The sequence below is a fragment of the Macaca mulatta genome, chromosome 2, assembly GCF_049350105.2.
Source record: "Macaca mulatta isolate MMU2019108-1 chromosome 2, T2T-MMU8v2.0, whole genome shotgun sequence".
NCBI lineage: Eukaryota > Metazoa > Chordata > Mammalia > Primates > Cercopithecidae > Macaca > Macaca mulatta.
In genome coordinates, this window is record NC_133407.1 from 138,722,651 (window position 1) to 138,749,487 (window position 26,837).

General features: G+C 36.8%; 1 long non-coding RNA gene across 1 annotated transcript; it reads left to right on the forward strand.

Moving 5' to 3' along the window:
• Nucleotides 1-1,140: 1,140 nt before the first annotated feature.
• LOC144339446 (uncharacterized) lies at nucleotides 1,141-17,321 on the forward strand. Its single transcript, XR_013414468.1, has 3 exons — nucleotides 1,141-1,201; nucleotides 16,582-16,633; nucleotides 16,790-17,321. It is a non-coding gene; the product is annotated as an uncharacterized LOC144339446 (long non-coding RNA).
• The last annotated feature ends 9,516 nt before the right edge of the window (nucleotides 17,322-26,837 follow it).

Below are 26,837 nucleotides of genomic sequence, written 5' to 3' on the forward strand. Positions count from 1 at the left end.
GCTACATTTTCTCTCATTTAAAGATTGAAGAGAAGTTTGTTAATCCAAAGCCAATAGGAAGCTCACAAGTAATTCCACAGTGTATCATCCAGAAACATTTTCTGCATAGGGTAAAACTACTGCTCACAGACATAAACACAAAGCAACCACATTACACCGATTAAGATTGAGCCATAACTTCTATGAGCTTTAATACAACCGCTTTTTTAATGCTGCTTTTTGTCTCCTTGTTTACAAGACAAGGAGATTTCTAATTTTACTATTTGATGCTTACTTACACATTTAGGGAAAGGAGTTTTCTAGAGACATGAAAGTAGACATGGAGATTACTTCATTTTTAACTGGTTTTGAAAATGTGTTCTAACAGAGCACATTTTTATTTAGAAATAACAAACAGGTTAGTATAAAAAAGAGAGATCATTATCTCTCAGTGTGTTCACCATGGTCTTGTTAACTAGAAAGAACTGCAAGAGAAGAAAGAACATTTAGGGACCCAGGAAAGTGTGCATATCTAGTATTTGCCTCATGTTGAAAGCGAAAGGCAGGTCTTCAGAATTCACTTTCATCCAGGTTTATAAAATTCAGGCAAAGAACATTTGACCTCTGCTGGATTATTTTGGGAAAAATATAGATTTTTTTTTAAACTATTAAAGGAGAATGGAAGAATAGAGTGGCAAAGAGACAGAAGGAATGTAAAAAGAAAAGAAAAGAGGAAAAAAGGAAAGAAGGAAGAAAAGAAGAGGGAGAAGAAAAAAATAGAAAGGGAAGAAAATATATACTGAATGAAATAGATTACATTTGCATTGTTGCTGGAAATATTTAATTTAGTCTGGTACACACAGACCTCAAATTTTTCTATTTTATATTATTTTCTCAACTCAAATCTGAAAATGGTCCCTGGAATAGAAACCATTTAACTTTAGGCCTTTCTCTGGCACTAAAGTGACACTAGACTAATAGACAATTACGACCACTTTAATGGATGACTGAGTTATCATCATCCTATGAAAGTTAATTTTGGTTTTGAAAATTTAACAAGCTTTCTGCAACCTTAATTAGTTATTCATTAATACTGTTTAAGGTGATGAATGCCTTCCAACAAGTAAAATATGGGTCTAAATTTGCATTCACCCTCTGAAGGGTTACACATTTCCTGAGAGTATCTACATGTTCATAGGCAACATCGATGTGAATGTGACAGGCAAGTATTAGAAGGAATGGAAACTCACAGCGGGCCAATGACTGACAGTTTTCTTGGCATTACAGTTAATAAGGAAACTTCTATCCTGTCTTTGGAGTTCTTCATCTCAACATGACTAATTGCTTCAACCTCAAAGTCTCCTTTTCCAATACCCTGCTTCTCATTCTGAGCCCTGAAGGAATCACACATCCAAAGTGCTCCCTCTCTCATAAGTTCCCACGTGCTCTTAATATAGTGACCACTTGAGAATTTCAGGAAAGCGTCCGAGGTGGAAGAGGTGTAAATACTCTAAACAGCCTTATTGCGTCTTCCACTCTCCACCTCTCCTCCATAGCATGTTTCCTAACTACTTCCAAAAGGCTGAAACATTGGTGGATGGAACAGAGTTTAACCTTCGCATCAAGATCTGTTGATGCCATCCTAAAATATCCTTAAATCCGTCTCATTTTCTCTGCCATCCTACAGTCTAAGCCACTGTCTTCTGTCACCTGAATCACAGCCATACACATCAAACTGGTCTCTGTCTAATCATGCCCCCTTCAGACTATTTCAGGAGCTTTGGAGGGTTCGGATCTTGGATATTGTCTTTCATTAGCAGTTGATCACGGACAAGTTAGTCTACTTTTGTGATCCACAGCTTTGTCATCTTAAAATGGGGTGAGCCTATCTCATAGATGTATTTCAAGCAAGACATACTCACATAATTAGTATATAACTTGACCACAGAAGTTGCTCAAAATTAGTTATTTATGTATTGTCTTTTAGGTAGATGTTATTCAAAAAATGTACAAACTGGATATGTAAAAATGTTGTAATTAACTCAAATTCAAAATAGAACCATTTTAGTCTCTTATGAATGGTACAAACTAATAATTATGGAGATTGGGAGGATAGATAGAGATATCTTTTTCTGGAAGTGAGAAGATCTCCCAAAGAAAGCAAACACTGGTGCATTTGTGCTTTTTTTAATTTATATTTTTGCTAAGTTTAGAAAAGAGTTAAAGAGTAACAGTGCTCCCTAATGGATAAAACAAAATTATTTATCTATTAGGATAAATAATTCTTTACCCACAAAACTGGAGAACCATTTATCCCTTGAGACTTTATTCTATACATTAAAAATTATTTGTGTTGGGGGAGTGTCTCTACACACACATTTTAGTTTGGATGAAAAGCAGCAAGGTTAATTTCTTCATTAAAAACTTCTGTTTGGAGGTAGGAATTCTACGCAGTCTCTGTTATTGTGGAATGCTCCATTGGTTTGTTTGCCTATATTCCCGTGAGTTTACGGTGCTAGGAGAAATTTCCACCTGCTCTCAGATCTGCCTTTCTTTAGTTGGAATTCAAAGCACTAATAAACCCTTTCTTTGCCTTTATTTTTCTCAGTTCAGCACTTGATATCTTCCTTGGTAACATTATTCCCTTTCTTTTAGGATGCCTCTACTTTCAGTCCAAGTACTTTGATAGGATAGTTCATTACTCTCTCTTCCTTATATAGCCATAGTGATTGGCTCCGAAATGGATGCAGAACCAAATAGACCATCACAATACTTTTCAGAGACTTCAGAGATGGCTGCATGGGCAGAGATGCTTTCTTTCTAGTGTTTAAACTGGGATAATTTCAACTGGGGAAAAATAGTTTCTATGACTGCACCTATATGGCTTGACAGTTTCACAATGCAAAAGAATAACGTAGAAAGAAGGTGAAGCCAGGCGTGATGACTCATACCAGTAATTTCAGAAATTTGGAAGGCCAAGAGAGGAGGATCACTGGAGTCTAGGAGTTTGAGACCAGCCTGGCAAACATAGCAAAACCTTGTGTCTAAAAGAAAAAAAAGTGACTTGGGTTTGGTGGCTCACATCTGTAGTCCCATAGTCCCAGTTATTTGGGAGGCTCACACAAGAGGAATGCTTAAGCCCAAGAGTTTGAAGCTGCAGTGAGCTGTGATCTTGCCACTGCCCTCCAGTTTGGGCAACAGCGTGAGGCCTTGTCTCTAAAAACAAATAAACAAACAAACGAAGAAGGTGCATGCAATGATGAAGAAATAAAAAGAGAGACATAATTAAAACTTTAAAAATTCTTTTTTTTTTTTTAATTTCTAACCCCTGAATTTTTAGTTATAAGTAAGGTAAGGTATTCCTTTCATTTAAGCTAGTCTGACTTGAATTTTTAACACTGGCATACCTGAGTTCTCACTAATGAACATTTCTTTTTATCAATATTATTTAAAAAAATTTTTTTTACAGGCTGGGCACGGTGGGCTCATGCTTGTAATCCCAGCATTTTTTGGAGGCCTAAGTGGGAGGATCACTTGAGCCCAGGAATTCAAGACCAGCCTAGGCAACATAGTGAAACTCTGTCTCCACAAAAAACAAAATTAAAAAAAAATTAGCCAGGTATGGTGGTGCCCACCTGTAGTGCCAGCTACGTGGGAGGTTGAAGTGGGAGGATCACTTGAGACCGGGAGGTAGAGGTTGCTGTGAACTGAGATCACACCACTGCATTCCAGGCATTGTATTAACAAAAGGCAAAATATTCTTCTTAAATTTGAGTTTGTGTGTAGCTTATTGTAGCTTAAATCATATAGATGAAGACTGATTTACCCTTTTACTCTGCATGCAGCTTCTCCTGCTGGAGTATCCTTCTTGTTAGAAGAGAGCAGATTGGGACTTAATGAGAATATTGCCTCAGAAAAATTGTATTTAGTGAAAGTAACATCACTCTGTATCTAATGAACAAAGCAGGGAGAACCATTTACCTGGCTTTTCAAGACATTGTAAGTGAAGAAAAATTAGGAGTAGGCAAAGAAATCATGACTCCATGTGAATGTTAGCTAGGAGGCAAAGGAAAATTAATGTCATAGATGACATTCCTCTGAAGGTACAGGGATAGATGAACATGCTGAGAGTACTGGACAAGCCTTTGTGATTGATGTGGAGCAGAGACACCATCAAATCTCAAATCACAAAAGCCTGATGTACAAAGACACCTGGGCATTCTAGTGACCCAGGGCTCCCTGCCACAAGAAGTGCTGTTGGATCTCTTAGAATCAATAATTGGCATGGAGAACACTAGCATCCTATCTCCTGCAGTTTCAGTCTGTTCTTTGAGCATGTTATGATGGATAGAGCTCGTCTGGATGAATCCATTAGACGAAAATGAAGTGCTTAACTATCTTTTTTTTTTTTTTTTTTTTTTTTGAGCAGAGTCTCGCTCTGTCGCCCAGGCTGGAGTGCAATGGTGAGATATAGGCTTACGGCAGCCTCTGCCTCCTGGGTTCAAGCGACTCTCCTGTCTCAACCTCTCGAGTAGCTGGGAATACAGGTGCCCACCACCACACTTGGCTAATTTTTATATTTTTAGTAGAAACGGGGTTTTTCCATGTTGGCCATGCTGGTCTCAAACTCCTGATCTCAGGTGATCTGCTTGCTTCGGCCTTCCAAAGTGCTGGGATTACAGGCATGAGCCATCACACCCAGCCTCCAAGAGAAATTCTTATGCATGAGGCCTTGATTTCATCTACTTCATCTTCTACGCCAAAGTGACATATGCAAAATAAAAATGTCACCATAATACCTCTTAGCTTAAAGTCATCATTAGCTCCCATCTTTTATAGGGTCAGCTCTGGGTGCTTAGCATGACACAAGATGCATTTCTTCTCCTAGTCCTTAAATTCCTCTAGAGGCCTTCCTTTTACGTTAGTCCCCCTTGACCAGGAATACACAATGACTCATAATGCGCTGTATTACACCTTTGACATCGGTTATCCTGTGCCCTGCCTCAGATGTCCTGTATACCATTATTCCCCGGCCAACACCTGCTCATCCTGCAGAACTCCATCTGACATCTTATTTTCTTGAAAAAAAGTAAAAAATAATAAAAAGCCTACTCCAGACCTTCACGTTCTCATCAAGTTCTCTTTCTCCCTATCTCTATAGCACCCCTGTGCACTTATGGAAATCATGTGGCCCTGTGTTTGTTGCATATTCATTATACTTGACCCATTTCAGGGTAAAGACTTTGTCTTATTTACCTTCCAGGCCCAGAGAAGCATGCAATATGTATTTGTACAATGAATGAAAAACAGTTACTCATAGCCTGCTCGATGCTATTCTCCTCCTGCTTGGACTTCCTCATGTGCCAGGTAAGTTATTAGGATGTTAATCAAAATTTTATTTTTCCCATATTATGTCTTCCTTTTTCCATGCAAACAGCTAGACCTTTGTACTCACTTGTCATTTCCTAGGACTACTGTAACAAATTACCACAAAGTACATGGCTTAAAACCTAAAACAACACAACTTGATTTTCTCACAGTTCCAGAGGCTAGAACTCTGGAATTAAGGTGTTGGCAGAGCCATGATTCTGCTGAAGGCTCTAGGGAAGAATCTGCCCTGACTCTCCATGGCTTCCAGAGATTGCCAACAATCTCTGACGTTCCTTGGCTTATAGTTTCATCATTCTGATTTCTTTCTCTTGAAATGTTCCTTTCACATGAACATTTCCCCTTTGTGTCTAGGCTGTGCCTCTAAATCTCACCCTCTCCTTATAAGGACACCAGTTATTGGATTTAGGGCTCACCCTAATCCAGTATGACCTCATTGCAGCTGGATTACTTCTGCAAATAGCTTATTTCCAAATAAAGTCCTCTTTACAGGCACCAAAGGTTAGGACTTCAACATACCTTTTTGAGGGACACAATTCAACCCATAACATGTATCTTTGGTGAGGACTGTATTACAGGGTCAGAGGCAGGTGTTGCCTTTAGACAGCTTATCTTCCTGGATTCCTGCAGGAGTTAGTGTGGTGACTGTGCTTCTTGTTGAAACTATGAGGGGGGATTAGTAAACAGAAAAGAGGGACTAAGGCAGGGAAGGAGCCAGGGCAGGGAGAGACACAGAGAGAGAGAGAGAGAGCCCTGCAGGAGCCAAAAACCATACTTTAGCAATTTTCAGGGAAATGAGAAGATCTGCGGGAAAAAAAAAATGAACTCAGAAAACTCCCACTACCAGCCTCCTGCCTTTCATAGGGCAAATGATCTCAAACAAGTAAGATATTGACCAACCACCACCATGATTGTCCAAAGAAGGCATTTTCCCTGTTTTCCAACTCTCCAGTGGGCTTAGATTGGCACTTGCAGGGGCTTTGCTTTGGAAGTCCTGGCTAAAGAGATTGTTGATCCTAGTATCCATGTCTAAATACCTTTAACTTTTTTTCACAAATTGAAAGCCTTTCCAATGCTGATGGATTTGGCTCATTGCCTATCAGAGCAAACACTGTAAATAAATATTGCTAAAAATGCCCGGAACCTTCTTATTAAATGTTGATGCCTCAATATTGATTTTGCAGGAGACCAGAATTTAATACAGATACCAGCAATTTTAAGCAGTTCATTCTGGGTAGCTGATGTGCTCTACTCTAGCTATTAGGCACTGGCTGGAGTCTGGGACCTGTCCTTATTTATCCTCAGTCAGAGCAGACCGAATACACTGATCTCCTCCCAGAATCTGGAGAGGTCAACCTTTTCTTCAAAGCAGTGGTGGATTGGGGTTGGGGTAGGGGACAAAATAGATACAGCACAAAACACGAAAAGCATTGATTTATCTCCCTCTGCTAATGCATGTGAAGTGTTGATCCTGGGGTTGAAAGTCGGCAGAGGGCATTCTGACACAGCCTTCTTAGAACTTTCTTGGTGTCCTGCTATGACATAAAGTTCTTGAGCCTTACCTATTGCAAGGCTTTCTTTCAGTATGCTTTGGATTTTCTGTTTTTTCCTTTAAGACTTATGTAATGAATTTCTTTCTCCTTCTCACTTAGATTGTATATTTGCTGCCTTAACCTCTTGTGAAGGGAGGTAAAACTTTGAAAGTGAAAATACTGGGCGGAGTGAACAAATGGCAAAAAGGTGAGGAGTTTTGCAGTAAACAGGTGGACAGTTTAACACAAGATGGTGGATATGAAAAGTGACAGAAGGTTCCAAGATGATGAAACATCAAACCAAATGTTTTCTTTAAAAAGAAGTTTTTCATGCCAAAAGATACTGTAATGATAAAAATGACAGAGGTATAGAGCTGTAATCTCACGTTTTCCAAGGTGTACTCCTTTGCAAAATAGTTCTAAAATATTCTCAAACAATAACAAAATTCAGTGGTCTGAGATCTTTGTGAAACCTGCAGTCCACCTCTCTGACTTAGACGGCCACAATTCCCAACAGCATGTGAGAAGTTCTAAGAAACTCTGCAGAAAGGACACACGTTTAATTGAGTGGGTCTAAATTTGTTTGATCATATACTTCTTTTCTGGATAACACCTACAACTTCTTTTCTGGGTAACACCTTTTCTGGGTAGCACCCCTACAACTGATGCTCCAAGGAACATACTTTGGGATATGGTTGTGTGGTATACATAAATTTATAGAAACAAGGCAAAACAAAACAAAAATGGCAGCTATTATTAGAAACAGGCAAAGGGGTCAGAATTACCAGGCCCTTCAATGGTCTTTTATTATGCACTTCACTTGGGAAATATAAATTATGAGGTCCTGGAACTTCCTAAGAAATTTCTTCGCGACCCTAATCTGTTCCCTAGTATGTGACTTGGATGAACAAGATTTGATAAAGCAGGTAGAATGATAATGTTTTATTTGTAGGCGTAAAGGAAAAAAAAGATAGTTGTACAACAATGTGAATATACTTAACTGAACTGTACCATCAAAAATTTTATATTATGTATATTTTACCACAATGTTTTAAAATGAGAAAAAAAAAAATACATGAAGAAAAGTGGTCTTGTTAGCAGCCTCCCCAAAGTATTCTCATGATGGCACAGCCTCCCCATATAAGAAAAGAGGCAGCCTTCCAAACTGCAATAATTAATGTCCTGAGTTATCAAAACAGGAAACCTAGTGCTTTTGCTTTAATGAATGCCATAGAGCATACATGATTTTGTAAATTATCTTTGTCCTCACTGGTTTTATGCAATGCAGCCTAACTCTTTACCTTGTTTTTATTTCCTTGAAATAATTATTTTATTTTTAATTAAAAGAACAATAACTTATCTTTGGCTTGTCAGCACTTTAACAAAGAGATTGCCTTTCATAGGGGAGCCATTTTCCATTTTGTCATAGCTACAGTTGCGCCAAATTAAAATATACATTTTCCTAGTTGTTTTCATTTCCTTTTAGAACATTTTGTAGGTAGATAATTTGATAAGTTGGAGAATTTTTCTTATTTGCTACAATTTCATCTTCAAGTATGTTCAAAATAAGATTGCATTTAAAGATACTTGATTATAATTAGGCAGTTGAATAATTATAGGGTTTCTAAGCTTACTGGAATCTAATGCATGTGGTTGGCATGTTTAAAGCCTTCTTAAGTGACCTCTGACATCTGATTTCAGCAATGCAAAAAGAAGGTTATAATATATTAGTAATATGACAGAAAAGCTATATAGGTCTCCAAAATGAAACTTCAAAATATTTAATCATTGAAATATTTTTGAATTAAAGTGTAATTTACCTTGGTATAGTAGAGATATTATAAAAAATCATTGTACAACATGAATGTGAAAGAGTTCATATAAATTAGTTACATATGTCTGAAACATTTTTTAGTTCATGAATCCAATCATAATTAGCAGCTAATAGAATAACAGTCAAATAATTTAAGAAGAATTTTCTTTGTTTTCTTAGAGGTATTGCTATAGCATATTAATTTTAATCCTGAATCAAAATTTAGATTTTTGATCAAATTCCAAATGTGCTATGACTTCATTGTTGAATGCTGGTATGTCTTAACTATAATAAGAGTAACCATGTTTTTCTCTATATTTCAGCCATAGCAATACGGAGCAAGAGTTTGGAGACTTGGGTTAAACAACCAGTTATGGTTAGGAAACCTGTAGCCTATTATTTACTATAAATTCCCATCCCCTTAAACAATTGTTATGAGACTTAAATGAAAAAAAAAATGTGATCATACTTAGTAGGTAGTTTAACACTTAATGTTCTTGGCGAATAAATGCTCTCAGATAGCATTAACTATTGTTATTTACCCTTATTATTTATTCATTCATTCTTTCAGAAACTATTTATTGACTATATAGCTTGTTGTAACTCTTTGGGATACAGCAGCAATCAAGAATGATAAAGGTTTCTGCTTTCATTGAACTTGTAATTATAATGGGAAAATAACAAATCAATGTAATTATTGAGTAAACAACATATGTTAAAAAGTGGTAAGTGCTGCAGAAAAAATTGAAGGAGAACAAGGGAAGAGGAATTGCAGTGTCAGGTGGCAGCTGGTTGGAAATGCTTTTCATAGAACTCGTTGATAAGATGAGATTTGAGTGAAGACTTGTAGGAGGAAGTAAGGTGGGAAGAACTTTCCAGAAGAGACAATAGGAAAAGAAAACCATAAGGAACAAGCTGATGTGGGCTTTTGAGTACAACACGCAGGCCAGTGTGACTGGACTGAAGAGACAGAGGAAGAGAGAAGATGGAGATAAGGTCAGGGAAAGGTTGAGGGTGGGCATGGAGTCAGACCTTGGAGTTTCTTCCTAGTAAGGATTTGGGCAATTACTTTGAGTAAATAATGAGACACTGTAGAATTTTGATAAAAGAAATGACATTTGGCTGCTTGGCTAATTATCTTTGCTAGAACAATAAATACTATCTATGGCCCAATGTCTTGTCTTGTCAATTAATATTTATGGAGCACATTTTGAAGCACTGTGAATTGAAGAATTGACAATTGTTTGATAAAATATATAATATTAACTCAATTACTTAAAATAACAAAAATACCCAACTAAAAATTCTCAATTTTTTTCTGAATGATCCAAGTAAGTGTCAGCATATGAACTAAAAAAGACTCAACATATAATTTGCATCATTCCCTCTGATTATATTCCACTCCTATGTATTAAATAAAGTTATTTTTTTTTTCAATCCTGTATTAGTCTTAAAAATAAAGTTTGATGTCAGCAAGTTTATTGCTATCAAGTTTACCAGATTTTTTTTTCTACTTAGTGTCTAAGAACAATTTTAACTCTCAAAATAAAAAGAGTAATAAAATATTCATTTCATGCTAAACTTGCTGTAGTGCTGAGCTTCCAATTAGGCTATAATTTCTAGTAAATATTTTTAAATGTAAAGTAAACTAGGCTGTAATTTTTTTTCATGTTTCATCTCATCTCAGAAGTGTGATAGAGCTGAAAGGATATAGGATCTTGAACAAGTTTCTTAATTTCTCTGAGCCATTCCTCATTTACAAAAATTATTTTCGGTTTGGGGGTACATGTGAAGTTTTGTTACATAGATAAACAAGTGGCACAAGGGTTTCTTGTACATATTATTTCATTACCCAGGTATTAAACCCAGTATGCAATAGTTACCTTTTTTGTTCCTCTCCCTCTTCTCACCCTCCTGCCTCAAGTAGACACCAGTGTCTATTATCTCCTTCTTTGTGTTCATAAATTCTAATCATTCATCTTTCACTTATAAGTGAGAACATGTGGTATTTGGTTTTCTGTTCCTGCATTAGTTTGCTAAGTACGATAGCCTCCAGCTCCATCCATGTTCATGCAAAAGACATGATGATCTCAAAGAAACAGAAAATTAATGCTAATTTTAAAAGAATTAATTCAGATAAAGTTTGTAAATGCTTTAGCCCTATACTATCATACATCAGATTGCTAATAAATGTTTGTTGAATAACTTGAAGCTGAATTATGTATTTTAGCTAAATGAAAGAGTTTTTCTTTAACCTGGTGTAAGTGAATCCTCTGTCTCTGCTTCATCTTTCAGCATGTCTTCCATTAGATCCTGCCCTTTCAATTTAAAGGTTTTCAGGATTCATTGTCTGGATTATTTCATAAACATTTTAATTAACTGGCCTTCACCTTGGGTCATTCTTTAAAGCTGCATTCTTCTCTTCTTTTATGGCTCAAAATGAGTTACCTATACCCAGCATGGCAAAAGGGATTAATATTATGAGTCAATTTTGATAGTTTATATCAACAATTAAGGAGTCTTAGGTTCTACCTGGCTTCAAGGAGATGGAGAACTTTGATCAAATTGTGGTATCTGCTATGGAAGGCAAGTTGAGGCTCTTATTCCAAATACTTGGTGACCTTCACCATTCAAATCAAGTTGAAACTGTTCAGCCTATATTTGAAGACTTTTAATAATTGTTTACTATGCTCCCTATCCAAACTCACATCCCTTTTTCCTCCAAGTAAATCTGTTATCTTGTCTTTTGAATATGTATTAGATTCATAAACATCTCCCTAATGATACTTGATATGGTTTGGCACTGTGTCCTCATCCGAATCTCATCTCAAATTGCATCTGTAATCTAAATATGTCAAAGGAGGGAGGTGATTGGATCAGGAAGGAAGTTTCCCTCATGCTGTTCTTGTGATAGTGAGTTCTCATGAGATCTGATGGTTTTATAAGTGTTTGGAATTTCCTCCTTCATTTCTCTCTCTCCTGCTGCCTTGGGAAGAAGGTGTTTGTTTCCCTTTTGCTTTCCCTCATGATTGTAACTTTCCTGAGGCCCCCCCGCTAAGTCATGCTGAACTGTGAGTCAATTAAAATGTTTTGCTTTATAAATTACTCAGTCTCAGGTATTTCTTTATAGCAGCTTGAGAATGGACTAATACAGTAAATTGGTACAAGGAGTTGGGTACTGATACAAAGATAACCTGAAAATACGGAAGCAATTTTGGAACTGGGTAACAGGCAGGGGTTGGAATGATTTGGAGGGCCCAGAAGAGAGGACAATGTAGGAAACTTTTGAACTTCCTAGAGACTTGTTGAATGATTTTGACACAAATGCTGATAATGATGTGGAAAATGAAGTCCAGGCTGAGGTGGTCTCAGATGAAGATGAGGAACTTCTTGGGAATTGGAACCAAGGTTATTCTTGCTACATTTTAGCAAAGAGACTGACAGCGTTTTGCCCCTGTCTTAGAGTTCTTTGGAACTTTGAACTTGAGAGAGATAATCTGAAATTGGAACTTACGTTTAAAAGGGAAGCAGAGCATAAAAGTTTGGAAAATTTGCAGCCTGATGATGTGATAGAAAAGAAAAACCCATTTTTTGGGGAGAAATTCAAGCCAGCTTCAGAAATTTGCATAAGTAATGAAGAGTCTAATATTACTCACCAAAACAATGGGAAAAATATCTCCAGGGCATGTTAGAGATCTTGTAGGCCTGGGAGGAAAAAATGGTTTCATGGGTTGGGCCCAGGGCCTTGCTGCTTTGTGCAGTCTTGGGACTCGTTGCACTGCATCCAGGTGTGGCTAAAATGGTCCAAGGTACAGCTTGGGTCATTGTTTCCATCATGTGGAAGCCTTGGCAGCTTCCACATAATGTCAGAAGGGAAGAATTGAGGTTTCAGAACCACTGCCTAGAATTCAGAGGATGTATGGAAATGTCTGAACGTACAGGTAGATGTCTCCCATAGAGGCAGAGCCCTCATGGAGAACCTCTGCTAGGACAGTGTGGGAGGTAAATGTGGAGTGGGAGCCCCTACACAGAGTCCCCACTGGAGTTCTAGTGGAGCTGTGAGTAGTGAACCACCATCCTCCAGATCCCAGAATGGTAGATCCACTGACACCTTGCACTGTGCACGTGGAAAATCCACAGACACTCAACGGCAGCCTGTGAAGGAGCTGCCCAAAGCCAAGGGAGCCTACCCCTTGCATCAGCATACTCTAAATGTGAGACATGGAGTCAAAGGAGTTCATTTTGTAGCTTGAAGATTTAATGAAATGCCCTATGGGATTTCAGACTTGCATGAGGCCTGTAGCCCATTTGTTTTGCCCAATTTCTCCCATTTGAGATGAGTATATTTATCCAATGCTTGTGCCCTCATTGTATCCTGGGAGGAACTAACTTGTTTTTTATTTTACTGGCTCATAAGTGAAAGGGACTTGCCTTGTCTCAGGTGAGACTTTGGAATTGGACTTTCGAATTAATGTTAGAATGAGTTAAAACTTTGGGGGACTGTTGGGAAGGCATGGTTGGTTTTAAAATGTGAAAAAAACAGGAGATTTGGGAGGGGTCAAGGGCAGAATGACATGATTTTGCTCTGTGTTCCCAACCAAAGCTCATCTCAAATTGTAATGTCCACATGTCAAGGGAAGGAGGGACCTGTAATCCCCATGTGTTGAGGGAGGGAGATGATTGGATCCTGGGAGCAGTTTCCCCTATGTTGTTCTTATGAGAGTGAGTGAGTTCTGATGAGATCTGATGGTTTTATAAGTGTTTGGAACTTCCTCCTTTGTTTCTCCATCTCCTGCTGCATTGTGAAGAAGGTGCTTGCTTCCCCTTTGCATTACACCATGACTGTGGGTTTCCTGAGGCCTCCTCAGCCATGTGGAACTATGAGTCAATTAAACCTCTTTCCTTTATAAATTATCCAGTATTGGGTATTTCTCTATAGCAGTGTTAAAATGGACTAAAACAATAATGCATATCTTTCTTGGCCTTTGTGAAATATTTTTGTTGTCTTTTCCATCAATTCAACCTCAGCCTTAAAGATCCAACTAAAACCTACCTCTTTTAAGGGACTTCTTGTCACTGCTATGGCTTGCATTTGTCTCTCCCTTCTCTGAACTATTATGGTAATTATTGTGTGTTGCTCATTGGAGGACCTCATGACTTATCATTTATCATGCCATCTAGCTGTAATGCACAGGGCAATGCGGAGCATTGTAGTTCTTGAGCCTAGCCCAGGGAAACTGGCAGAGATTAGGATGTGGATATAAATATTTGCAAATGGTGACCAATAAATAGCTCCTAACCATTTTCACTGTAATTCAGTCAGAAAATGTGTACTCTAACAATATAGGAAAAGTACCTTAAAAACATATCCACAGACTATTTATTTGCAAAATAAATAAGCACAGTAAAAGAATGTGAGAAGTAAAAAAAAAAAGAGAGAACTAACAATATGAGTCAGAGCTTTGAGATCTGAAGATTTCAATCTTCCTTTAATGCAAATATCTCAAAAACTTCAGCAAAGAAAATAGGAACATTGAGTGACATGGTATGGATGGATGCATCTTTTGATTTAACTTGTCTATTTTGCTTTATTCAATAATATATTTTTTCCTCCTCCTTTTCACATCGTTAACTTTTAGTTTAATGGTTTTCAAAGTGCGTGATGGGGCTTTAGATGTGGATATAGACAGACAAAAAGTTTCTTTGTCTTTCTCTCCCATGCCTATATTTTACACAAGGTCAATAACAGGCTTCAGTGTTTTTACAATTACCAAGAGGATGAGATTTGTTATTGTGTGCAGATAAATGTGCTGATGCCTCCATTATTTATGGGATGAGATAAAAGTCATGCAGCCTTCTGAGACAAAAGACAGGTATATGTTTTATATCTATGTTTTTGATGAGTTCTCTCACAGACATTGTACCTTCTATAGCCCAGTGACTACCTAATGTAAATTTCAGGTGGAGTAAAACTGTCAACATTTAGCATTTTTTATGACTTACATTTATGCAGCTAGGGGACAAACATCTCTCTTTAGAAAACTGTGTGTAGCAGGTAGAGTGAAATTGGTTTTCTAATTTTTTTTTAAGTATCTAGTGTTTATGTTAGAGAAAAACAATACCCCCAAGCTTAGGGGTGATTTCTAAATTTTAAGGGTCTTTATTGAAAGAAAATAATGTTCCCAATGATTAAAATGCTTTAGAAATATTTTAACAGAGAAAATGTGGTTTCACAAATTTAGAAAATAAAAATATTTGTCTTTATTTTAAAGTAAATAGAGGCCAGGTGCAGTCCCTTACACCTGTAATCTCAGCACTTTGGGAGGCTGAGGCAGGAGGATCGCTTAAGCCTGGGACATGAGGCTGCAGTGAGCTATGACAGCACCACTGCACTCCAGCCTGGGCAACAGAGAGACTCTGTCTCAAAGATAAATAAATAAATAAATAAATAAACAAATAAAACAAATGGAATATGTTGTCAGCTACCGACAAGGGTAATATTTATTCTTGATCAATTCTCAGCAGAATCTTATTCCTACTTTTTGTTATTGTTGTTCTTGTGGTAAATTAGGGTTTAAGTGTGGCCATGAAGCAGAGAAAGGTAATCTAGTTACAAATAACAAAACATATAGAATTCACAGCTAATGTTGGCAAGGTTATGTGGGTCAAGGCACTGTCAGGAACTATTGATGATGTTATAAAATGTTGTAATTTTCTGGAGAGAAATTTCATAATATATTCCAAAAAGCTTTAAAATATTTATACTGTTTGAATAATTCAACATCTAGAAATGTATCCTAAAGCAATGGCTTATGTTTAGTAGTAAAATTAAGAAGCATTCTCTTTGAAATCAGGACGAAAATATGCCCATTAAAACAGCTTGGAGTAGGGGAGGTATAGCGAGATTGGTTAATTGATACAAAATACAGTTAGATCTAAGGAATAAGCAAGGTGACTATAATTAACAATAATATGTTGTATATTTCAAAATCGCTAGAAGAGAAAATTTGAAATGTACCTAACACAAAGAAATTGTGAATGTTTGAGGTGATAGATATCCTAAATACCCTGATTTGATCATTATACATTGTATGTGTTTATCAAAATAGCACATGTGCCCCATAAAGATGCACAATTTAACTTAAAACAGTATAATCAACATGTTACTAAATGTTCCAGACAACGCAATAAGATATGAAACAGAAATGGAAAGTAGACATATTAGAGAGAAAGATGCACAGTTTTAATTACAGCTGATAGGATTGTCTCCATAAAAATTCCAGAAACTCTAGAGCTAAGCTATTATAGCTAATTAGATCTTAGCAATGTAGGTGAATGTAAGAGATCCATACTAAAAGAAAAGTCAGTCTCTGCATAGCAGCAATTAGAAAATATAATTAAGAAATAACCAGAGACAATCATCAGAATTATATATTAATATCTAATTACAGCAATGTTTAGACTTAAAATAATCAAGAGAATCCTAAATGTAAAACACTAGGAAAATAGTGATGTAAATTATGATATATTCCTACAATGGAATATTGCTCCAGTCAGAGACCCTAAAGAAAATGTATAATTGTCACAAATTAAAGCTATTTGAAGAGGATCTAAGTGTGTGAAAGTAAATCATAAGGAATGCAATGTCTAGGCTGGAGTGAGTAAGTAGCAATTAACAAAATCTGGATGAAAAGTGAATCTCTTTGAGAGCAGCAGCCAATCAGAGTTAATCCAGTAAGAAGGAACAAGGGGAATACAAATGCCTGACTTCAGGCTTCCTCCTTTCTCTGCTATTTTACCCTAGCTCCCCATTGTCCAAATCCACCTGAAACCAGAGATCTAAGGAGCTGTTTTATTTCATATACACAGATTAGCCCCAGAAAGAAAGCAATGTGAAAAAGATGAAACATAGATTTGAAGGGTAAAATGGGAAATACTGTGCAGTTATTTAAAATTATATATTCATAAGTGATTTAGTGAATGGGAATATGTTTACTCTGAATACAGTAAAAAAAATGTAAGATATATAAAATAAATAATTACATACTCAATGAAATTCCCATTCTTCTCTCTCAAGTAATCTTGAAGACCACACAGAAAACCAGTCTGTGAATCAAAGAAGAAAATCAAAATCACACTTCATAACTGCTTCAGTAACCCCTGGCAACAGACGCCACGCTGGATGTTGGCTAATAACACTAAAATTTTTGCTGGTGAGGTCTTCAGAAACCGGATAGGTGTGCAGCCACCAGAACAGAAGTGGATCGGGCATGATATCTAATTCTTCAATTTGTAGTTTTATAGTCAAAACTGGCATGTATATACTTAATCTGTAGCATGTAAGTCACAAGCCTCTATCCCAACTTCAAGAGAGATTGAGAACTTAATTTCTGGCTTCTACCTTGGGAAGGATCAGACTCATAAGCTGGAAAATTAGCCAACATACACAGGATATTCAAAGCTTCTAGGCAGTCACAATATTGTCAAGTGGTAAAACAGACATGAAAAAACCTTTTTATCTCTCCAAGATTTAAAAAATTTAACTTTCTTAACACATTGTTTGTGGCTTTCCATAAAATTAAAAGAGTCTTGGGAGAGAGAACATCTCAGATCCTTCCTAGTGAATTACTGCCACACTAAAGCAATTAGTGAAAATGAAAATACCATGTATAACATTTTTAAAACAGTCTTTTTACTGATAAATATGTTTTACGTATATATACAGCTATGGAAAAATTTTCCTCGTAACAATTCCATTTTATCTCAGGTATATTCTGTCAGGAGAAATTATTTCTTGTTCCCAATAATGGAACAGAAAGTTTGAGCTAAAGAAACACATTTCTCATTCAACATGCACATTCACAACAGCCCTTCTTCTCATGCCGAAGTGAGAAAAATCTACACTTGGGATTGTGCAATTTTTATGAAAGTAATTAATAAATAAAACATTTAAAAGAAAATTAGTTTTCTTGCCTATAATTAATATCTATCACCTTGGCATCTACTAACAAAATCTTCTACTCAATGGTGATGTTTCAAAATATGGTCCTGCTCTATTTATGATAATATTTGATCTGCCCTATATAGGCTTTATATTATATTACAGTTATATATGTGTACATTGCTTTTTTCATATTAAGACATGTCTATATAAACATTAGTAGCAAATGTATTATTAATGATTATTCCAATTTATGGTGGAGTCTTTTGCTTATTCAAGCGGACCACTACCCTAGCTGTCCAGGGCTTCACACCTATTCTCCTGTGTTTTCCAGTGTCTGGCCATACAGAGTTTATCAGAGCCTAAGAATAGACTTGTGGTATAGAATAGCATTTCTCTTGCCAGTGAGAGGGTTCCTGAATGCTGATGAAGCGAAGTTTTCGCTAGACCCTTTGTGTAAAATTGACAGTGTTAAATCAAGTTTAGCCAAAAGCTGCCTCCTTATATATTTTAAGTTCAGCCTAAAGGTTTTTCCATACATCATGGACTATAATCTAAATGGAGTTGTAAAACAGACCGTAGCCTACTCTTGTGCCAATCCCTGAGAAAAGTTTGATCGGCCAATCAAAGGTGGCCAACTGTTCAAACCATGTTCAAATAAGGCAAACACTGAGCATCACCAATCTGGCTGCTTCTGTATCTCACTTGCATTTTCTGTATGTCACTTTCTTTTGTTTTCTGTCCATAAATCTTCTTCTACCAGGCAGCTGCACTGGAGTCTCTGAGCCCATTCTGGCTCAGGGAGACTCCCTGATTCACTCTTTCCTCAATTAAACTCTTTTAAATTTAATTTGGCTAAAGTTTTTCTTTTAACAACCTATACCCTGGAAACAAGGAATAGGAGGTGCTTGTGCAGTGAAAACTGTGTGTTCCTCAGTATGACTTAGCACTCCCATGACAGTTGCACACTTGAAACATATCCTTTTGTTGCTCTGTCAAATTTCCTACTCAGCTCTTTCAGGGTGCTAGACTTACTCCCTTCTTTAGGAACTGCCTTACCATGTAGTATTCACCTTTTTTTTCTTTTAGTAACAAAATGTTTCCAGTTTTACTTGCATAAATTGATCGCCATTGAAGACTACATTTTCCAGCCTCCCTTGCAGTTAGACGTGTCCATGTGACCAACTTTGGGTGAAGGGAATGTGAATAGGAGATAGGTGTGCAACTCAAGCTCTTTCCTTCCTTTGTTCTTTCAAAATAAACCTTAATATCTCTCTAAATGGCACACCAAAATCATCAGTAATTCCAAAATTAGTTTTTATTTATTTGTGGGCAAGGAGAGCCCAATCTTCAAATCATTTTGGAAATTAAGAGGAAATATTTGTAGCTATTCTTCTAGTATATCAAAGAAAGGAAACTAAAATGCCAAACAGTAGATTTCCATATTCAATTTTGCAATCCAGTAATTTTCTAATACCTATGAGTCCTTCTGCATACATGATTTGGAAAGCATATATTACTTAAGCAATTTATAAAGTGCAATAACCACTTTGGGAAGCTGAGGTGGGAGGATTGCTTGAGGGTAGGAGTTTGAGACCAGCTTGGGCAACAAACTCCACCTCTACAAAATAATAATTATTAATAATAATAATTAGCCAGGCATGGTGCCAGGTGTCTGTAGTTCCAGCTATTTGGGAGATTGAGGCAGCAGGGTCATTTGAACCCTGAAGTTTGAGGCTGCAGTGAGCTATGATCGTGCCACTGCACTCCAGTCTGGATGACAGACCAAGACTTTGTTTCAAAACACAAAAAAAGTAAAATACAATAACATGTATCTGTTCTTATTCACTAAAATAATGTATTTTCTCCCACAAAACACCCTTTTCTTCTTATTTCCACAGCATATCAGAAAGATTTAATAAATTTCCAAAATAGTAGACAGAAAAGGATTTAATGGTGCACTTGTTTTGATTTTCGTATTTCCAGTATAGGAGGCTGAGAAAAAGATTCATTGGGCAGCTTACCCAAACTGAAAGGGCCAACCAGAGGCAGTGGTAGAATTAAACCCAGCTTTGTTGCTTTTAATAACTATGGCTTCTGCTTATCTACATGTTTATTTTCTTGAACAGCAGGCTTGTAATATTTGACCTTCTGTATAAATACAATTGGGTTATTATAGCGATTGACACTTTTCTGGATTTTGTCATAGCCAGTAAATAAATTAACAGACTTAGAAGGCTCCAGTTTAAAAATCACCCAGCCATTCAGCACTCTGGATCATTGGCCTTTCTCTTTAAAACTATACTCTCTTTGATAAAAGCACAACACTCCTTCCCAAAGTCTATTTTAATTAATATGATCCTCAACATTCATAACCGTACTTCTTTCTCTTTTGCTTTTCTTTTCATTCTGTCAGCAGAATATGTATTTGTTGGAAAATCTTCTTTCCCTTTATCTACATTACACACTGCATGTTTCTCATCCTTGTCACTTTCATTTGTCTATAGGAAACCTGAGTACAGTGTCTTTTAATCTCCTTTTAAGAAAACTGTCAGTAATGGCAGCACAAAGCCATCCTGTGGGTGATGTGTTTATGGATGCTTTTTGTTTTATAGTTGAAGACTACTGCCTGACATTTGAATATTCAGTGCACTGACTCTTACATTCAGAGAAATCTTATCTGTAGCAAGCAGACCTAGGATGCAGCGTGTTTGCCTTTCACTCTCTAGCTTCAGCAACAGCAAACGTCATTTTGCCAATTTTGTTCCTTTCTTTTCACAGCAATCATTTTCTTTCTCTGTCCTAGACCATTAGTTTTGCAGTACTCATGAGCCTCTCTCAACTCCCTCAAGAGTGTCTTGGCATCCTCCAAAGGTAACTTGTAGGGTATGTAAATCTCTCTGCCTTGACATCTTTTACTCCTACAGGTAGGATTTGATGCTGTACTTTTGCACTCTCTTGTGGCATATCACTTTCCTCAGCACCATCCCCCAAACCCCACTCCCCACTGATGGCTTCAACTCCAAAACTTAGAACATGGTTAGGTGTCCATCACCTTCTCTTTTTGCAGGAACTATAAAATACATAGATAACTGTATAATCTGTACAACTAATGTCCACATTTCATCACTAACATTTTAAAAAATGAAGAAATTAAAATGCTGTAAATAAAATTAAGATCTCTTTGACTACTCCCTAAGTCTCATCACTTATACTCCTGCCCAGAGGCAATGACTGTCAATGGCTAATTTAATATAATTTCATCCTAATTTTCATGTTTTTCAAATATACATGCATTTGTATAAACAATACATGTTGTTTTTATTGGTGAGGTTTCTATTTACAGAAATGGTTGCATAGGGTAATTACCATCTTGCAATTTGCTGTTTTATGATTATCACCATATTTTTAGATCTATCTGCTTACAAATGTTAACTGTTTTATGAATCATTCCATTGTGTGATTATACCTAATTTTGTTTGGTCATTTCCCTATTCACGTTCATTCACACCATTTCTAATTTCTACTGTTACTCAAATGAGCACATTTATGTGTGTCTCCTTGTGAACATGTGTTTTATTATAGAATATACCTAAAAGTAAGACTAATGGGTTACAGGATCTGTGAATTTTAGTTTTACAAGATATGCCAAATATCTTCCCAAACAGGACCTATCAACCTTAATTCCTATGGGTAGTACATAAAAATATTTATTTTCTGAAATGCACCCAATATTGAATGTACATATACTTCTAAAAATAATATCTGAATTCAACAATCTTAACTCAAATCATCCTTATTATTTCCTATTAAGAATGGAGAGGCCAGGCAAGGTGGCTCACGCCTGTAATCCCTGCACTTTGGGAGGACAAGGCAGGTGTATCACCTGAGGTCAGGAGTTAGAGACCAGCCTGGCCGACATGGTGAAACCTCGTGTCTACTAAAAATACATAAATTAGCTGGGCATGGTGGCACATGACTGTAGTCCCAGCTACTTGGGAGGCTGAGGCAGGAGAAGTGCGCGAACCCAGGAGACAAATTTGCAGTGAGCCAACTGCACTCCAGCCTGGGTGGCAGAGTGAGACTCTGTCCCCCAAAAATAAATAAATAAATAAATAAATAAATAAATAAATAAATAATAGAAATATTTCCAATTACTTTGAAAGGATTGTAAATAAACAAATACATGAAGTGGTACACATAACTTTAATCTGTTAAATCCTGAAATACATCAATTTTCCTTTAAATGTAACAAAGCCTAATTAATTAATTCAGTCATCCATTCTCATTTATTACATTTCTTACAAGTTCTAGATACTGTGCCAGGTTCTGGGGATAAAATATTGCACAGTGGAACTGTTCCCTGGAGAAACTTACAATGTAGTGGGGGAAACAGATACCTAAACACCTAGTCACAATAAAGTCAAATGAGTGCTATCATGAAAGGAAGTTGCAGGTGTATATGAGAACATGGGAGAATGCCTAGGATTCCTAAAGGGAAGAGAAGGTAGGAATTAGTCAGGTTAGGTGTGGGGTCAAGGGAAGTGAATTTATGAAAGGTTTGAGAAAGGATTATCCGTGCAGAAGAATGACATGTGCAGAGAACTGGAAGCTAAAGAGATTAGTAGATTCTCAATTCTGTCAAATAATTCAGTAGCCTACTTGGGACAAGAGTAGATATAGTCTGGTGTCGGTACATGAAGAGATTTTTATACTATATACTTAAATAGTTTGGATTTTGTTTGTTTGCTTCTAAAGAAAATGAGGAACCATCAAAAGACTTTAAAATAAGATGGCGATGACTACATCATCAAAACTGAGCATTATGAATAACACTCAGAAAAGCACATAGGAGAAATACTAGCAAGATCATAGAGGCAGATGGATCAATGAAGGAAAGAGACAATGGTGACAAAAACTAATAAAGATGGAAAACAGGCTGTAGAAAGAGATTTAAAGGAAATAAAATCAACGGAAGTTTGTTCACTTAGTACATATTGAGCATTCACTATGTATCAGGCAAAGTTCTGGGTATTTGAGATTCATCAGTGAAAAAAATGAACAAAACAGACCAAACAAAGAAAAAAAAATCTCTGCCTTTTGGAGCTTATGTTCTTGTGGTTTTGTTTATCTAACCCACTGATTTCATGAAGGAGGGCTGTGATGCAGAGATGAATTATGGGCATACAGTAGATAGTAAGAATGTGGAAGATCTGGATTTTCAAGAGTTGGAGCTTCCTTCAGAGGACACTTGATGAAAGCTAGCATTGTTCAAAAGGAACCAACAAATGTACTTTGAGTAGCAGGCATATTTGCGAATCAAATAAACTTGATATAATGAATTTGAGGGGGAAAAAAAGCATTTGAAGTTATATTTAATGTTTTGCTGGGTATACCTCAGTTTCTAGTGTGTTAGTTCCCTAAGATGTGACTCCTAGGCATGAGAATCTGTATTGCAAATTGAAAGAAGATGCACAGTTTCTAGATACAACTAGATAATAGCAGTCTGACTTTTCTAGCAGATACACAAGGCACGGTACTTAAGGCCCACGATACTGCTAAGGGCCTAAGAAAGTGTTTTATTTTTATCAGAGAAAATGAACTTTTAGGTCAAAGAAAATAATACATAATATTAATATATTCACCTTTATGACAATGTATTCATAAAATATAATTTTAAATCTTTTTTGGAGGAAGGGAACCAGGAGGATAAAAGTACCTGTGCCCACCAAAGTCATAACATGACTCTCTATAAAAAGGAAAGAGGGAATTCTGTTTTATTTTAATATGTTAAAAACAACCCAACAACCTCGTTTTATTATTGCCTTGATGGTACTCCTTAGTGTTCAGCTTTCTTAGGAACTACCTGTTGGAGATTTTAAATATATCGAGATTATATTGCATCTGTTATTGTTTGGTCCTCACAAGCTCAACTTCTTGAGCTATCTTGGATGTTACAAGATAGCACAGTAAAAGATTCTTTAAGTTCCATGATTGAACCAATGGATTTAGAATCACAAAAATGTAATTTATTCTAACCTTCACACGTCTTCTCATGTGACTTGATAGAATAAGACATTCAACCCTAGGTCCTTTATTTTAAAAAGGTGCCTTGTTTACTACATCCATTGGGAAATAAGGAAGTGACATAATGATTCATCTCTGTGAAATTGTTATCCACTTGTATTCCTAGGCCAGATAATCCTTCTCTCTTGGGAAGGGTGAAAGGTCAAGTCCATCTTGAAATATATGACACTGTGACTTGACTTTGTTTGAGTCTTTACAAGCTCTCAAGAGCTGAAGTGGCTTTTCCAAATAGCATGCATGTTTTCCTCCATTTATAGCTGTGCCTTATGGTGTTCCTCTTACTCCTATCAAGAGAAACAAGAGCCTGCTCTTCAATGGACCATCTCTCTCCTCAATGGTGGGGATCAGAAGCAAGATGTGCCATTGGCTTATTTCCTCCTGAGATCCATTCAAGGGAAGCAGAATAAGTCATTATTAGTTCCACTACCTTATATTGTTACATAAGAAACTAAGTTATTGTTATCAGGTTCTAATAACCAAGATAAGATTGTAACTTTATTTCGTCATAGATTTTGCTAGTCACAAATAGTCTAACACATTTTTCCTTACCCCCACCCCATTCTTCAATAATTGCAAAATGACTTCTCAATAATTGCAAATCAAATGTCAGAAACTTTTCTAAATGCTAGGGAGCATCTCAACGTTTGTCCCTAAAAGATTTCAATTTATAAAATACATTGCAAGCTATTGGGTCAACAGGTAGGTGATTTTTAACTCTCAAAACGTAAGCTGAGAATTTAGTGACAAAAATCTTTCACAAAAGCACTGTGGTCTGGGTATAGAAAATAGCTAGAATAAGGTGAGAAAACAAAATTAGACTGTAAAAGTAGTGGATCTGGGGCACCACTTAGAGGCATGGTGCTTGGTAATGCATTTTTCTGTGCTTTTCCTAGTGTGCCTCTTCCTAATGAGACATTGTGGTAACCAGGGTCCCAAGTCTAGCAAAGGTTAAACTGTTTATCTTCATTATCTCAAGTCCTGGGGAACTTAATGGCCCTCAAGGCACATGCTGAATGGTTTCTGTCCTATATAATTGAGTATGCTATGTTTCCAACCAAGATAAAAACCTCAGGATATATTTTTAAAATATTTCTATGGATGTACATTATATTTTCAGAGGGTTGATTAAGCTCGGGGCTATCATTCTTCTCTGAAAATGCAACATCATTTCTGATAACCGCTCAGTTTGTCTGATCCACAATGGAAGAATTTATTTTAAATTGAGCAGAGAATTATACAATCATGCTATAGAAGCTGAAAACAATTTCATTATTTTTATCTTAGTAACGATCATGAGCTATCTCCCTTTTGAATGATGAAAATGATGAGATTGAGGTATGATCAATCCCGAATACAGTTTGAAGGTTTTTTTTTTCTTATAGTGATGGTGAGTTCATGAAAATCTACTCCTCAGTATTTGCCTGCTTCTTTCTGTGCACAGTTGTTACATATGTTAGATTGCTAGCTCTGATGAAGACGCTATCTTAGACACGGAGAAAGTTAAATGAAATTCAGCCTGAAACCCCTTCATAGCAGGTCTCAGGGAGAGATGTTTGCCACATGCTAAACTCCAGAAAGGAATCCATTATTCCTAAACATCTTTACAGCTGGGCAAAGGAGAGAAGTTGACTGGTACTGCCAGTAAGTGTATGGATTTTGAGATGATTGTTATGTTCAGGGATTTCAGGCTGAATAAAATTAATCCAAGTTGTTGCTAATAAATGTTTTACGAAAATCCTCAAACAATGGAGTAATCTGCTTTTGTATCTATTAATCCATCCATCTATCTATCCACTCATCCATTCATCATTAATGGAGCATGTATTTCTTGAGTCTTCATTATGGTGCCTACTATAATAACAATTAGGCACTCTTCTAAGTACTAAGAATATAACAGGACATAAGCATAGTGCTCTTGACTTTCTGAAGTTTAAAGATTGGGGGCATGGGAGGTGACAGGGACCAATTATTAAATAAGCAGTTATGACACATTTTGAAATGCAGTAAGATAAGAGTACACAAAGGTCCTATGAGAGCCCCTGAAGGGGCAGGAAACTCAGGTCTAAGAGGGCAATCAGGCAAGTTCCTGAAGGAAGTGGCATCTAAGCTGAGATCTGAAGCAGAGGGAAGGATAAAGAATGTCAGATGAAATAGCAAAAACAAAGACCAGGATACTTGCATATATAATACTTTTGAAGGACCTGAAAGAGGTTAGGGAAAACTGTATTATGGTGCGCAAGTTCAGGGATCATGAAAAAGCAGGTATGATAAGGTGCGCCAGGGTGCAGTCTCTGGAAGTGTCTTACTGATTAGGGAGTGGTGGTGATTACAATGGGTACTCTGATTTCGTTTTTGGAATCACATTATTTTAAATTCATTTTTAAAAGTACATTCTCATTGTCCATTTATCAAAGTATTTAATTTATATAATTTTTTTAATGAAAAAGGATTTCAGGTGGTTTTTAAAAATACATAAAGTATGATGCAACTGCATGAAATCGAAGTAGGGTGCAAGGATATGCACAAAGGAATACCATAATCAGGATGCAATGAATCCTCCTACAAAGGCAATTATACTGACCTACAAGCTTTGTCTGAATAACACTAACCCTTGAAGGAAGGGTATTTTGGATTTTTACAATGTGTGAGGCAGGGTTCTAGCTGCTTTCCACCTATATCTCATTTAATCCTCAAAGACCCTGCCACTCAAAGTGCAGTCCACAGACCAACAGCATCAGCATCACCTGGGATTTGTGAGAAATGTAGAAACTCTGGCCCCATCCCAGATCTGTTGAATCAGAATCTACATTTTAACAAGGTCCTGGGTGATTCCTGAGCACATAAAAGTTTGCCAAGAACTGGATAAAGAGCATTTACTGTTAATGTGTTTTTCAATTTACAGGTGAGGAAACCAGGGTTCTAAGAAAATAAGTAACTTGCTAAAAACTAAACACATAGTGAGTGCAGGGGAAGATTTTGAGTTAACACTTTCTGACTCCAGGCACTTTTTCGGGGGGATGGGGACGGTGGGGCAGAGTCTCATCCTGTTTTTGAGGCTAGAGTGCAGTGGCATGATCCCTGCTAACTGCAGCCTCAA